General features: G+C 44.7%; 1 protein-coding gene across 2 annotated transcripts in view; it reads right to left on the bottom strand.

Moving 5' to 3' along the window:
• Positions 1-9,746, bottom strand: part of NDRG3 (NDRG family member 3) — a 46,901-nt gene extending 37,155 nt beyond the window's left edge. Inside the window, exons 1-2 of one of the 2 annotated variants that reach the window (XM_031046997.2) lie at positions 9,495-9,746; positions 8,035-8,122 (exon numbers count right to left, since the gene is read on the bottom strand). The gene's annotated coding sequence lies outside the window, so the exon portion shown is untranslated. Of the gene's footprint in view, positions 1-8,034; positions 8,123-9,154; positions 9,229-9,494 lie in introns of those variants that run through there. The other variant, XM_005146764.3, reaches the window with a different exon arrangement.
• Positions 9,747-14,742: the final 4,996 nt, after the last annotated feature.

Below are 14,742 nucleotides of genomic sequence, written 5' to 3'. Positions count from 1 at the left end.
AATACAGAGATTTATATTCTGGAAACCTCCCTAGAAGGCTGAATAGTATTTCTGCCTAAACAGTTCTTGTTCTAGGAAAATGAGTTATTGACAGTATTTCTCCTGCCTTTATGTAAAGTCTTAAATTCACATTCCTCTTCTACTACAAATTTCTTCAAAGGTTACTATACCACACAATGAACTGTATTTCTTATTTTCTCCTTTTTAAGAGAGCAAAAGCTTATCTGTTTTATTGCTTTCATTGTTAAGAAACTGCTGTCTTTAATAAAGAAGAATGAAGCAATTATAGTCAAGGGGGGAAAAAGCAGTTATCTTGTGAAAAGCCAAAGGAAAACCCTCCACTATCCTTCTACTACTAACAAGTTAAAACAATCTAATGCTTGGTAAATGCCTCCTTCATCTGTCTGAGAAACCCTGTGCAACATTGTTTGAAATCTGGCGTTTGAAGGTGTTTGGTTTGCAACAAACCATTTAAATGAGGAAAAGAAAGTGAAGCTTTGTTTCCAAGCAAAAGCAGTTTCTGAAGGTAGATGAGAAGGGCAGCTCGGGCTCTGCGCTGCAGCATCGCTGCACACACTGCTCCTGTGGGAAGTATGGCAGCACAACACTGCTGGCACTGGAGCTGAGGATTCTGTTTGCAGCTTGGCTGTGAGCACGCAGCTCACTGTCCCTTCCAAAGGCATCTTCTGCTCCACCTCACACTCCTACAGGTACCTGTCTTCACTCTCAGGGTTTAACTGTCCTCCAGGAATTCTGCTGCCATTGGGATACCACAGTTTATTAAGAAAAAAACCCAACAAGATGACAGACTTCTTAGGACTCTTTAGGGGTCACTTTGCTGCCAAGAAACTGTGATGTGTGAGTAAATACCATTTTCTAACACCTAAAAACACCACCAAACGTGGAATGTATTCATGTGGAACAGGCAGAGGACCCCCCTCCTGAGTAACCAACTGGTGAGATCTGCAAATTGTTTTAAAGACATTTTCACACTGGTGAGAGTGGCAGCATACATATAATTACAGTGGCCTAGAATTACCCTTGAAAACACTTCATTTAGGCAATTACTGCCAGGCATAACAATAAAAGCTATTTCTCACAGTGTAAGCTGAATCACTATCAGAAGGGCTTGATGGTCTCATTATAGTAGTGAAGCTTCTATACACAGTGCCCAGTCAGCCCTGGCACTGATGCCATTGCCTCCCAGATTTCAAAGGACTGCTGAAATACCCGGATAAGGGAGTTATGAAGCCAATAATCCTCCGTAACAGCAGCTGGCAGGCTACCCCAAATTTGGGAATCATTGCCAACATTCCTATGCATTTGCAAAGAATTGACGAAGACAACATGGGCATACACATCAATGAATATGGTTGTCAATCCATATTCAACATGCGTGAACAGGAAAAACAAACCAACCAGGAAAAAGCATTAGGTAAGAACGTGCCAGAAGCCTCTATCACTGTGTTGGTATAAATGTCTCAGGCTGGAGAGGGGGCAGAAAGGCTGCAGCATCCCCACCCAGTAAGAGCAATCTTATTAGAAACAAAGGTCTTCTATTCACTACCCGAAATATGGTTATTTCAGAGGAAGAATTTACTAGGGGGTGGAAGGAGAGTGGGAAAAGGATGTTTGTTATCCTGGCACCTCCACCACCTATTGCTCTGCAGCATGCCACCACTTAAATTCATAACCAGGCTACTCCCCAAGGAAATCATATCAGCAAAGGTATCTGACTTCCTCGCAGGTTTGGGGTGGAAGCCTGGAGCTCTGGCTGAGTGCAGGGAGTGCTGCAGTAAAGTCAATCATTCCGAAGGCAAGGAACACCTCTGAGCAAGAATGACACATCTGAGGCTGCTCCCTCCGTTAGAGCTCGTCCACAGGAAAATTAGTCAGCAATTACTTGCACAAAGCAGTCTGGGATCATATCCTCTTGCCACGAGCAACACACCCAGACAAACACATATTCAAGTACAATTAATAACCTGAGCTAAAGGACAACAAAATCAACCTGGCTTTAAGCCCATTCACTCCAACAGCAAGAATCATGCTCGGCAAATCCAACTGCAAGCATCATGCTCAGCAAAGGCACATAAATAACCCTTTTGGGTGCAGAAACTAGGAGAAATGCCAATGGTTTATATTTTTTAAGATTTGGAATGCTGCTGAAGAGATGAGATAAATTGTCTTAGTGAGCAAAAGAAATCACACAAGCACTAGGTGTTTCCTGCAGCTTGATTAGCAGCAGGACATCAACTTCGTGTTGCTCATGGCATTTTAGTAGAAGTTAAAAAAACCCCTTGTGATCCCCTGGAATCACAAATGCCAGTCAACTTGCCTCATCTTTCACCTCATGTAGTCAGCCCCATAACCAAGTCCAGGGGAGGAACTGCCCTGAGCTCCAACACCATTTAAAACCAGTTACAGATGCACAAATTAAGCTACCAAAGGGTAACAAACATCTGGGTACCACCCTGCTGCTGCAGTGGTTCTACTCAGTGTGGTCAAAAGAACTTTAAGAATCTTTAAGAGAACTTTTTAAACCTTCACTCTCTCATAACACGACCCCACGTACTGCAAAGTTCCCAGGCTGGGCTTAATATAAGGAAAGAGAAACGACACTTGACAGTCCTACATTGCTCTGTGCTGACTCCTCAGTTGGATGATACAGCAGTAGGAACAAGTATGGTACCCAACACCACCAAGTGACAAAGCAGCAGCTGTAGACCAGCAGATGTCACAACCCAGCATAGCATGACACAGGGAACCACATGGGTTCACCAAGGAGACATCTTTACAGAGTATCTTCTAAACAACCCTCTTCTGTTTCTTCCAACAGCAGCCACAGCAATTTACTTTCTATAGGTGTTCTACTGGTAAAATGTTCCTTTCAAAGCAGTGTCCTTGCTGCACACCAGCAAACCTGTGGTCCCATAGACCTGCGGTCCCACACTTGAGCTCCCAACTCAAAGGTATTGCCAGACTCCCCATGCACTGACATCTCACAGCAACACGACTGGGCTCACCTTTGTGAGAAGGAAACTGGGAGGTAAATTATGTGATTTATGTGTCAAACATGAACCGGATGGAACCTGCTGGGTGTTCCACCATTTACTGTTAGAAGTAACCAAAACTATTTAGGCACATGAGCTTTATTACTGATTTTTTTTCCTTTTTTAAAGAGTGCTTCCAATCTTTAAACATTTCCCAACATTTTAATGTCAGGAAAGTATAATTTTGTTCTGTGGTTGAGCTAATCCATATGCAGGTTTTCACCAAGCCCTGTGCCTTTCTCCCTGTCTGCCACGGATAAAGCTCAACTGCACTGCAAAATGAGAAACCATTTTCCTTGGCTTTCCTGATAACCATACAAAATAAATTTGGTAACCTTTTCATCCAAGTTGAAGGAAAAAATTTGTAACAAGGACCATTTCCTTGATGAAAGCCACATCAGAATGAAATACAAAAGCAAAATAGCAAAGGCAGATTACTATACAACCATTCAAAATGCCTCTTTATCAGCTGATGAGTGTGTGCTTGCTGTTGTATTAATTCTCCAGCCATGGCAGAGACAAACCAGGCAGCACTCAAACTGGCAGCAGAGAAAAGCAGACAAACCACCCCTCAAGGCCCCATCTTCTACTCTCTGGAAAGTAAAGCACAGAAACCTCCTTTTCTGGAGAACATGCACCAATCTAAGTCATATAACCATATATTTACACAAATCAAGCTTTTGTTTTCGTCTCTGCAAAGGTAGAAACACCCACACAAACTGAAAAAGAACACATCTTACTGGCTAAACAATACATTTTGAGTCTACCACAGCCAAAAGAAGCTGCTAAAAACAGAAGCATCTAACTTCAGTTCTCCACACAAAGACAATCCAAAAAAACCCTCAGCAGAAAACTTACTATGGATGACAATACAACTGCTGAATTTGAACATGTATTTCCAAGAACAGACCTGAAAAGCCTATTTAGTAAACAGGTATTTCATTAAAGACTTCCACTGTATTTCGGAAACTTAAATGTATATAAATAATTCTGCTTTTACAAAGCACTGCAAGGGCATCAGCAGCAAAATCTGTGAATTTCCAGTTACATAGTTCTGAAGTATTTATGATGCCACTGTTCCTATTAGAATGAAGTCCATATATAGGATAAAAATACTGGATCCCTAATAACTTACATAAACGCACTAAAGAAAACCAACACCTTCTTATTCACTGTCTTTGTTTAACGAATTCCAGATATTAATCCACAGGCAGATTGTTTTTCTGCCTCAGTACAGGGAAAGCGTCCAAGAAGCTGTCACAAAAATCAATGGAATCAGTACCCAAGCGCAATTCCTACACCAGGTCATACTGATCTATCTACAGCATCAAATCCATGCCAATTTGAAATAAAAAGTGCTGTGCACAGACACACTGCCTTCAGTCTAGACTGCAGTTGAGCCTGTAAGGTCACAATTTCAATCAGCAGCAAGCAGAAATATGCACTTACCTAACTGAACAGATTCTAATTAAATCCACACATTTGTATGTATGTACTATCAGTACAGCAACACCAAATCAGCATTACTTTATGCTTTGCCAGTTCATTTCCAGCCAGATCTGTCTCCAGGCAGGATTCACTGCACAGCAGCAGGAGCGCTAAGGGGAGCAGCAGCCAGTGCTGTGGGGATGGGAAGAAGCTCTCTGTGAACAGGGAGTCCACAGACCACCTTCACAGCAGGGACTGAACCGCAATACAGGGCAGCACTAAAGCTGCTGAACATGGGCAACACTGCAGCCAAGGGATGAATGGAGAAACCCTCATCTGGACTAAGCTACCTGCAAGCACAGCAGACGGTAGGCATAAATAGTCAAGTTTCCCAGGGAGGGAGACTGCTGGAAGCCTTTTGCAGTGCTCTGCTATACACTGTATTCATAAATAACCTGGAACAAGGGGCAAGGAATGGAGCAAAAGTCTCCTGAGAATATGAGCTATTCGATAGTAAACAGAAGGACTGACTGAATACCTGAGGCTGAATAATCGGAGAATAATAGATGAAATTCAGTGCAAATAAAGCAGCAGCCTGAAGAAAAACAATCCTCATTTCACATAGAGAATGATGTGCTCCAAGCTGATCATTAACATTCAGAAAGTCTTGCTGGAGTCATGACACTGATAAAAGCATCAGCTCACAGCTATTCACATAAAAAATAAACCTAATGTAAGGAAATGATCAGTGATTTAACTACCACATAAAGCTATAGAATGTCTGCAGCTTAAATCCTAGATGAAGCTTCTGTTCCTTCATGTCCACAGCACACAATGGAAGGGGGAAATATATTTAAAAAGGAAACAAGGTTTGGAAAGATAAATAATGAGGAATAGTTGATTTAGACTGAGGTTGTTTTGCCTGGAAACAGAGATTACTGCAGTGACCTATGACAGAAGGCTATACAATCATCAGTTGCATGGAAAAGGTAAATAGAGATCAGTTGTTCACCTTTTCCAAGCCATACAAAAAGAGCTGAAATGAAGCTGGCAGCTGTCAAGTTGAAAAAGCAAGCAAGCAGAGGTTGTTAAACACCTACAACATTATTTTGTGCTCTGGAAGGTCTACCCTGGGATGTGGACTGGAGACACAGGCAAGTTCACAGAAGAAAAACACATTAACTATTAAAATAAATGCAACCAACATTTAATCTTTTGACGTCCTACAGCTGATGAGAGACAACAGAGATCCCAGACAAGGGTTTATGTAATCTGCCCTGACCTTATGCTTTTCTCTTTTTGGTCAGTGTCAGGGAATAACAGTGGACTTGATGGTTCCACCTGATTCTATAGCTACTCTTATACGGGAAAAATCAATGACATCTCTGGTATTCTCAGCCCTCTTTGAACTCACTGAACTTACTTACCTGGCAAAAGCTGATCTTTTGGAGAGATGGGAACACAGAGGGGCTGGACAAATGCCCTGCTTATTTAGCAAACTGGTTCAGGAAAACATCCAGCAAATGCTGAGGGTGGCACAAGACAGCAGGAAGAGAACCAGCCCTTTTGCATGCCAACCAGACATTAGGTCAGCTTAAGATGTTACACACAGCTTCATCACCAAAATGCAGATGAAAAGGAAACAGCAGATTGCCTGTATCCTCTGCTCAAACACACAGAGAAAAGCCACAATTCCAGATCTTATGGGGGAGCAAAAAAACTAAAATGGCCCAGTTTCACGTTTTTAATCCATATGGTAATTACAAAGAGAGTCTGGTTTATACACAACTGAATAGTAAAGGTTACCTTAAAATAAAGCGTCACATTTATAACCTCTATGGTATTTACACTATGTAAAGTAAGGAACACCCCTTGGCGAACTAAAACCCATTGTAAACAAGGAAATGCATCCAAGTCTGGTAAGGCCAATAGCCAAATGAAAACAAAGCTATTCCTTCCCGTGCTTCCCTCAGCATCGATTTGATTACTCCATTAAATGGTGCTACGTCAGTCCCATCAGAAGCTAAGGGATATGACCAGATAGAAAAAGGTGACTGATCCATAAGAACATATTATTAAAACTCCAGCAAATCCCATTTACAATTCAGAATTTACAAGAGCAGAACTAAAACCAAATGAGATTATTAAAATCTCTCATCAGCTCTGATTTGCACAGCAGAAGGCGCAGTCACGCAGCCCTACCCGTATCAGGGTGAAATTACAACTACTTTGCTTAATAAGTGACCTGAGGTGGCCAGAACACTGAAAATTCCCAGGGAAAAGTAGTACTAAATTTTATTATTCCTCCCAAACCACATTCATATGAAAACGAGACCATTGGGATGCATCAAAACACACATCAGGAACATTGTCTTCAACATTACACAAAGAACAGTAGCAAAACATTCTTCTGTCTCCTTTAACTACTGCAAATTGAACCAGGCTGTAATAATTACAGACACAAATAATCTTAACCAGTACCACACAACTGCCCAACCCGAGGATTAAGAGCCATAAGCAGCAGAGGCATATTTATTTATACCCAAGACCCAGCTGGCAGACGATGAACACAAGATAAACCCTGATAATGGAGGGGTATGGTGTCAGCACTGCCTACAGAAATAGAACTCACTGAGAGGTTGGGTTGGCTGCACCTTTTCTTCCAGGAAGCAACAGTGGTAGCAATCCAGCTGAGCTGTTATTTGTGAGGGTGACAATTAAGTAGTTAAAAATCAGAATCCCTACTCTGTTACACATGAAAACCTCCCAGAAGTTTTAAAGTTGATTTGCTTTCTGCTACTTATTATTTTTGTGCTTAGAATATATTATGACCATAACCTTTTGAGCTTCCTACTGAAATACCTATATATTACTACTTTGTTATAATGTTTACCTTGATTTCTCTATCAGGAATGTTGAAGAAAACTATTCTAGAAGTATCTTTCAGAAAATTTCCTAGTATACCTTTAAGGAGCCAAACTATATGTTGTATGTAACAAAGCCTCTGAAGTCTAAGTGTTCCACTACACTTATGCTTTCCAATGAAAAGCACTAAAGATCATGTCATGTATGACCAGTGTGAAACATGAGCTGCAAACAAACACTAGGGCATTTCTGAAGCTGATGAGATTAGGAAAACACAAGTTAAGTAGGTCTGTCCATTTCAATTAGTTTTTACCCTTAGATACAAAATGAGTAGCTAGGAATATAATTACAGCCTCCAAAAACACTGCTTCCAGCAATTGTTTAATTTTGTAACATTTCCAGCTCCTCCACTTGAAAACATTTCAATACCAGCCAAGCACAGCCCACACCAAGTTTCTGCCCTCAAGACAAGTTTCAGTGCCTCGCGTGCCACACACAAGCTAAATTTCAAAATCCCAAACAAAGTAAAATTAGAAGAGTTGTTCACAATCCTGAGCCCTCTCCACAATCCCAGTCCAACAATCCAAATGAATCCTAGTGATCACCTTGCTTCTTTGGGAGTCTATCCCCAATTCAATGTGCTAGGAAAGCTTTACACTGACATCAAATCAACTTCTTAAGACTTTACCTTTTTTACTTTTCACCATAGACTGATAACACTGGTGCCAGATGCAGTTACAGGCTCCACTATTTGGAAGACTGCTGTCCTCTTGTTTCTGCAGAAAAGGAAAGGCAGAAGTTGAAGTAAGGAACACCCAAATCCTCTCATCTGAACATGGGAGACTCATGAGTGTGCCTGACCCAGGAAGCAGAAGTGGATCCTTCCCCACCTGTAACCCCCACCTTCTCATCACAGTATTCAACACAAAAGCTCCCGTGTGTTTCCCAGATGTAATCTCCTGACCTTCCCTATTCTCTGGAAACACACAGGAAGCCAGCAGAGTGCTGCGCCACATCGCTCTGCTTCTAACACCGTGTTGTTCACACCAGACTTTATAGCAATGGGGTTTAAGGTAAGAGTCATCTGACTTTATTACAATGCTTTAATTACCCCCCAAGACTTACATTAAACAGCAAAAAAAGATGGGGACATTGACCTAAAGCAATGATGCAAGTCAATAAAAACCATTTTTGTAAGCTATTTCACTCCCATTCACACATTGACAACACTGCACCGAATGACAGAAAAAATCCCTTGTTTTCATTGCCCAAAGGTAATAATATAACTGAGAATCCCAAGATCTGCATCCTAAAATGAAAAGCTGCAGGTGAGAGCAAGCAGAAAGCCTGAAGCGCTCCCGTCTATTATTTACATGGAAAAAAACACCATATCCGCAATAAAGCCAAGGGCAGTTTGAGGCGTTTCTCCTTTTCCCCAACGCAGCCCGCTATGACGAGGGATTATCTGCTAAACCCGGCTCCGGGAGGGAGCGGTGCTCTCCTCCGGCGCCTCAGAACGGCGGCTCCTCAGCGGCGGCCTCTCGGCGGGGCCCCCGCGGGCTGCGGCAGCCTCAGCAGGACCCCCCCGGTTGAACACACACCCCCCGTCCCTCTGAGGTAACCGTTTACCGGCGGCCCCAGGCTCACGGAGCAGCAGCAGTAACGGCCGCGGGGCTGAGGGCTCTGAGGGGCAGACGGTACAAACCGCTGAGCCCGGCCCTCCCAGCGGGTCCCAACTGCCTCAGTGCCGCAGCGGCCGGTAACAACGGCGCGAGGGCGGTGCGGGCCACGCACGCGAAGGGACTCACCTGAGCGGCAGGTGCGACCGCAGCTCCGGCCCCGCGGCATGCGGGCACTCCGCGCCTGCGCGCTGCGCCGCGGGACCACGCCTGCGCGGGGCGCTGAGGGGGGGGTCGGGACTACAAACAAGATGGCGGGCGGGGCGGGCGCCATCTTGGGGGTTGGTTGTTTGCACCGCCCTCAGTGTTAAGCTCTGGGCCTACGCTGCCCGCCCAGGCAGGAGGTGGAACCGGTCGCCTGGATTTAATTGTGGTGGGCTCTCTACCTCGGTCCCCTTGTTGTCATAGTGACCCCTAAACCCCAACCGCATGCCCCAGTTTACGGGTCAGGAATATGAGGGGGGCTTACCACGGTTAGGGGACGGGTGTGCTGTGGCGATGCTCGAAGCAGCTGCAAAGCCTCCACCACTTCTGTGTTGGTTTTGTTAGTGTCCTCTCTCCTGCCCTTCCAGAGGTAAGACTAAATTCTTGCTAGACCACGTTTGCTTATTCCCCCACTGGCAGCTCTGGCAGTGTGGCTGTTGGGTGAGCCCTCCCCAAGGTCACTGTTACCCCTGTGTCCTTGTGTGGCTCCGGGGCCGTGCTCTGTGAGGGAAGGCATCCCAAGCAGCCAGCACGCTCCGGTCATCGCCTGGCGTTTCTCCCCCGTAAGCGGGGTGTGCGCTGTTCTCTACCTCCTGCTGCAGTTCCCCCCTCCCCGGGGAGTCGCCAAATAGAAAGACTGTTGCTAGGATAGTGTGGCACCCCCAGCGCCTCTCACCTTACCTAAGGTAAGGCCCTGCCCCAAACACGATGGCACCCAGGTGTTTCCCACCCATAATCCATATTCTGGTTTCTGGCGCCACCCGCTGGTCCGACTCGTTTCTTAACTAATACAAGGCTGTTACTGAATAGCAGCGGAGGAGAGGAGGTAAAGCTGAGGCAGTGTGCAGGTCATCCGCAACCGAGCGTGTTCCCAGCAGGAAAGGGTGGCACCAGAGTATACTGCTGCTGGGGTCATCCCAGCCCCGCAGATGGATGCATCGAGGCATCTGATTGAGCTAGAGGGTTTGCTGTGCATGGGCTGATACTGCAAGCAGTTCAGAATGTAACATTTCTCCCTCTGTCAGCTCTTGTGACTGCATAGTAAGGAGCATACAGCATATACAGCTGCAGTGCAAGATAAAGGGAGCCTAATTCATTGTTTTTACCACAGGAGACCCATCTGAATCGTTGAGGGCTGTCCCAGGTGATGGATGGTTTGTTTCCACTGAACACAGTGGAAGGGACAGCAGGAATCAGGTAAAGAGCCTGGGGCTGGCCCTTAGCAGGCACCTCTCTCTTCCATTACAGTATTCAAGAGCTCAGCAGGGCACAAACATAACTACATCTCTGCATACACTGCCCTCACCAGGTTCATTCAAATCCATTGGGCCAGCATGACTTCTCATGCCTTTTAATGCAGAGAGCAAAGCTGTCTGGATCCAGAGGGCAGAGCTGTTACAGCATCAGATCCTGATCTCCCATAGAAACTGCCAGCAGCAATGCCTCAGCAGGATGGGCTCTCCTCCTGACTGCAATTGCCAAGCATTTTCCTAGGCTACAGAAGTCATGATTGCTTATCTTCAGTCACAGATGGGAAATGAAGAAGCATGCTGCACTGCAAGGCCAGTGATCATGGAGAATGGCAAGCTTATGAGGTAAGTTGTGCAAAACAACATGATGTAAGAGCATATGTTTCCGATGTGTATTGGGGCTCACATCCGATAACCTCACTGCATGGTGTGCCAGCATCAAAAGGAGCCCTTGAAGAGTTCCTGCAAAAGGCTGCTGCTTCTCTGCAAGACAGAACACTGTAATAATGCTTTGAGGTCAGGGTTGTAAAGTTGTTTTCTGCAAACCTCATTTCTTTGTATCACAGTCAGTTATTCACTCATGCTCTCTGTGGCTTTCACGACAGTGGAAGAATTGAAAGGAACGCTCTTATTTCAGTGGTATGTAGAAAAACACTTTCCACATCATCACTGCACGTCCATTGTATTGAGCATTTACTGACAACATTAAGTGGGGCAGCACTGCTTACTGTGCAAAGCAGAGGGTGGTTGCTCTGTTTTCTCAAGGCAGAAAGCTGCTTTGCTGCATCTGGGTGATTTATGGTCAAGGAGCACAGACATGAAAGGGCCATACACCTCTTCAGCAGCTCCACTGAATGGGGAAGACTTCTGATTTTCAGCACAAACCCTGTTTCTGCCCAAGCTGGGAGTGCTGGCTCTTTGTGTGCAAATAGGGGTGGCTCCGTATCTTCAAGGCTAGAAAACAGATCACATCAAATGCCTTTTTCTTTGATGAACCCATGTCTTTTCTTCATTAAATATTTACTTGTTTAGCATTTACTTTCTCTGCATTCACTTCCTAGTAAGTATTAATGGTAACTAAAGCAATGAATGCTTAGCATGTCTGAAAGCATAGCTATGTATCAGAGGTGTGCAGAGGAAATAATGGGAAAGGGGATAATATAATGGATGGACAGCATTTTTTCACAGTTTTTTTCTGAACAAGCTCTAAGTGGGACAACACCACAAGGGTTACAATAAAGGATGGAAGAAAATCTTCACAAGACACCTGGGGTATTATCTCAATGCAGAAGAGCAGGGTAAGGAAGTAGTCAAAATATGCAAAGAAAAGCTATACGTGTATATGTCCATAAATGGTTATGATCACAGGTATGTTATATAGGATATCTCATTATGTGTTACTTATAGACATACATATAAATAGTGAACTGATGTAATATGGATATAAAATTAACGGAATGTATGGTCCTGGAGACTAAGTAGTTTGGGCTTGAGCTTTGGACTTAAGTATGCTCAATGTGTGTGAAATAATTAGCAAATTAAAATATGATTTATAGAAGAGAGCCTGTAAGCATGGTGCCATGTAGTAAGGCTCATCCTTTTATAAACATCCTCTGATGCTTATAAAACAGAGCTCTGGCTTATATATAAAACAGAGCTACTGAAGCTCAGACAGTTTTGTGCTGCTCAGCCCCAGCACAATGCTGGCTTGTCTACAGAACACCTATGTGACAAATGTATTGCCTCATCAAGCAGGGCAGAAGCGGTCCTGTTACTCCCAGGACTGGGAGCTGACTGGGAAGCAGGCAGGGGGAGAGGCAGACCCTGGGAGGCTGGACACTTCTCCATGAGTCCCAAGGTCAGGATGACCCCCATCTCTCTCTGTTCGCCATTCAAATGCGTGGAGGTTGACACTAAGAGAAAATCTGAGGTGTGTTCAAGAAGCCAGCTGAAGCCTTTGCATTGCTGTTTACTACAGAGCAGCTTCAGGCTATTCCCTGGCTGCAATTTTTCTTGATGGAGAATGAGTCAGCCAGAAAATCTGTTTCAAACTGAAGTAGAAGAAATCTTAAGACAAATTGCACGTAAGAAAAAATTGCTAGCTCTACATCATACCCCTCCTCCCCCCGTGTTGTAGACTAAACAAGAAATTAGTCATCTACCTGCTTATGTAACCAGAAAGCAAAATGCCCTTGACATGAGAAGAGTGGGACACCACAATGTGATTCCACTTTTTTAAAGTGATTTGGGGAACTACAGACCACAGAGTTTAATGTCTCTATCAGGCAAATGCATAGAAGCTACATCAAAGAATGTAATTGATGGAAATGTGGGAAAAGTACGGTAAAATAGTGATGAGTCATGATGGTTTTATGGAGGGAAAAGTGCTTTGCTAGCAAAGCAGAGAGGCTGGAGATCCCCATCAAGAATGTAACTAGTAGACCAGAGTTAAGAGCCCAATTAGTGGACATGTGTCATTCTCTAGAATGCAAAAAAGCCTTAAATTTAAAATTTAAAACAAGCCTTTTCTTTTTGTTCTTTGAATGCCAGTGGCCTTTCTCTGACATTGTCCTTTCTTTGAGAGCTGTGGTTCCAAACATGGATGAGGACTCTTTACTGAGTACTGCTGTCTTCTACCAGGTCAGCCAGGCTTGTGTTTTGAAAGCATGTCATAAAATCATTGGCCAAAGGATAAGAAAACACGGCTAGCACAAGCTGATATTGCTAAGTGGTGAGTACAAGTGGTTTTAAGCTCAACTGGCAGCTGCAGGCAAAGGGAACCCCCATCTGATAGCAACCACAGTTTTCTGTCTCTAATCGCCTGGCCCAGCCCTCTTTTCTCCAAGTGCATGTGATCTTTGCCCAGTGTCCCTTGGGAGTTATTGTACCCACATACATCCTTCTGGCATTTAGACCTGACTTTCCATTTCTATGGGTGGCCTTCCTGTGTTTTACATAGCACAAATGCCAAAGGCTACCCCAGTAATAGAGGCTGGCCACTGGCTGGCCTGGAGCCATGCATGGGAGCCTCTGTGCCAGACACAGGCTTGGCCTCTCCTTTGCATGGTTGGGGTTGGGTGGGCACCTCTTGGGCAGCCCCAAGCCCCAGCAGTGTGTGGGTTTTTTGCACTCCAGGGGGTTAGGACTGTGCAAACCATGGTCCCTGAGCTTGCCTTCGCTTCTTATTACTTTCTATTTGCAATTAAACTTTAATTACTAAGTTCACTTCTTATTAAACAATCTTTTCCTGGATACACTTTTATATATATTTATGTTCTGCAAATAAAAAAATATATATATAAAAGTGAATGTGTATCTGTGTAATATGTTTTAACTTATTTTTACAGTTTTGCATGTGTAGAAATAGGTTGGTATATATACATAGCTTTTTATATGGCAGCCACCGTGTAGCCTGCATGATCTTTGTCCTGACTCAGGCTTGTGCTCATTGCCCTGGTGCAGGTGCTGGGTACAGCCCCTGTGAAAGAAACATGCTCCGGCTCTGTGAGGAATCAATTATAATAGCCCTTGCTGGAACACAAGATGGAAAAGAGGATAGCAGAAATAGGCTTAAGCACCTGCTCTTGTGGTCTTCAGGGTCTTGTAGGGTAAACAACTCCATTCATCATTTCTGCAGTTGGGCAGAGGCTGTTTAATGGAAACATGCTGCTTCACTTCAAGATAAGGACAAGGACAGGCCGGTGGCGTCATTGCCAGATGCCAAGTAGAAGCTGCCTACAGGCTCCTCCAGTACAATTTGCTGGTGCAGCTCATCCTGTGGCAGGGGTCCAGACCAAGCTTCCCTTGTGGCACACACAGCTATGCCACTGGGGCAGAGCTTGCATGGGTCACCTTGATCCTCTGTCAGGATCAATGGGAACAGGGATCTTCCAGCACATTCCGGGGGCAGTCGTGCTGTGGCTTGGCTTTGGAGAGGGAACCCAGCGTGTGTAGGGAAGGAAAAGACAGCGATCTTAACTTTCGTTATAGAGAAATACAGATAACATGACAATGGAGACGGGTGTGAACCCTGTGAGAAGACATTGAGAACCCAAGCAGGGCAAACGGCACAGAGCTGGGGAGGCAGCAGCTCCGAGGCCGTTCTCAGTGGTTCTGAAAACCACAGTAGTAAGCGCAGAGGTAAAGGGTGGCACAATGAAGAACCGCGGGCAGGGCGGACACGGTCCCTTTAAGAGGGAGAGCGGGGCAGGCGCGCCCCTCCCGCGCATGCGCAGAGTCTTCCTCCGCGACTTATTCGGCGCT

Source organism: Melopsittacus undulatus, chromosome 10, assembly GCF_012275295.1.
Source record: "Melopsittacus undulatus isolate bMelUnd1 chromosome 10, bMelUnd1.mat.Z, whole genome shotgun sequence".
Classification (NCBI taxonomy): domain Eukaryota; kingdom Metazoa; phylum Chordata; class Aves; order Psittaciformes; family Psittaculidae; genus Melopsittacus; species Melopsittacus undulatus.
Note: the sequence above shows the minus strand (reverse complement) of the source record. Positions and strands in the feature narration are given on the sequence as shown.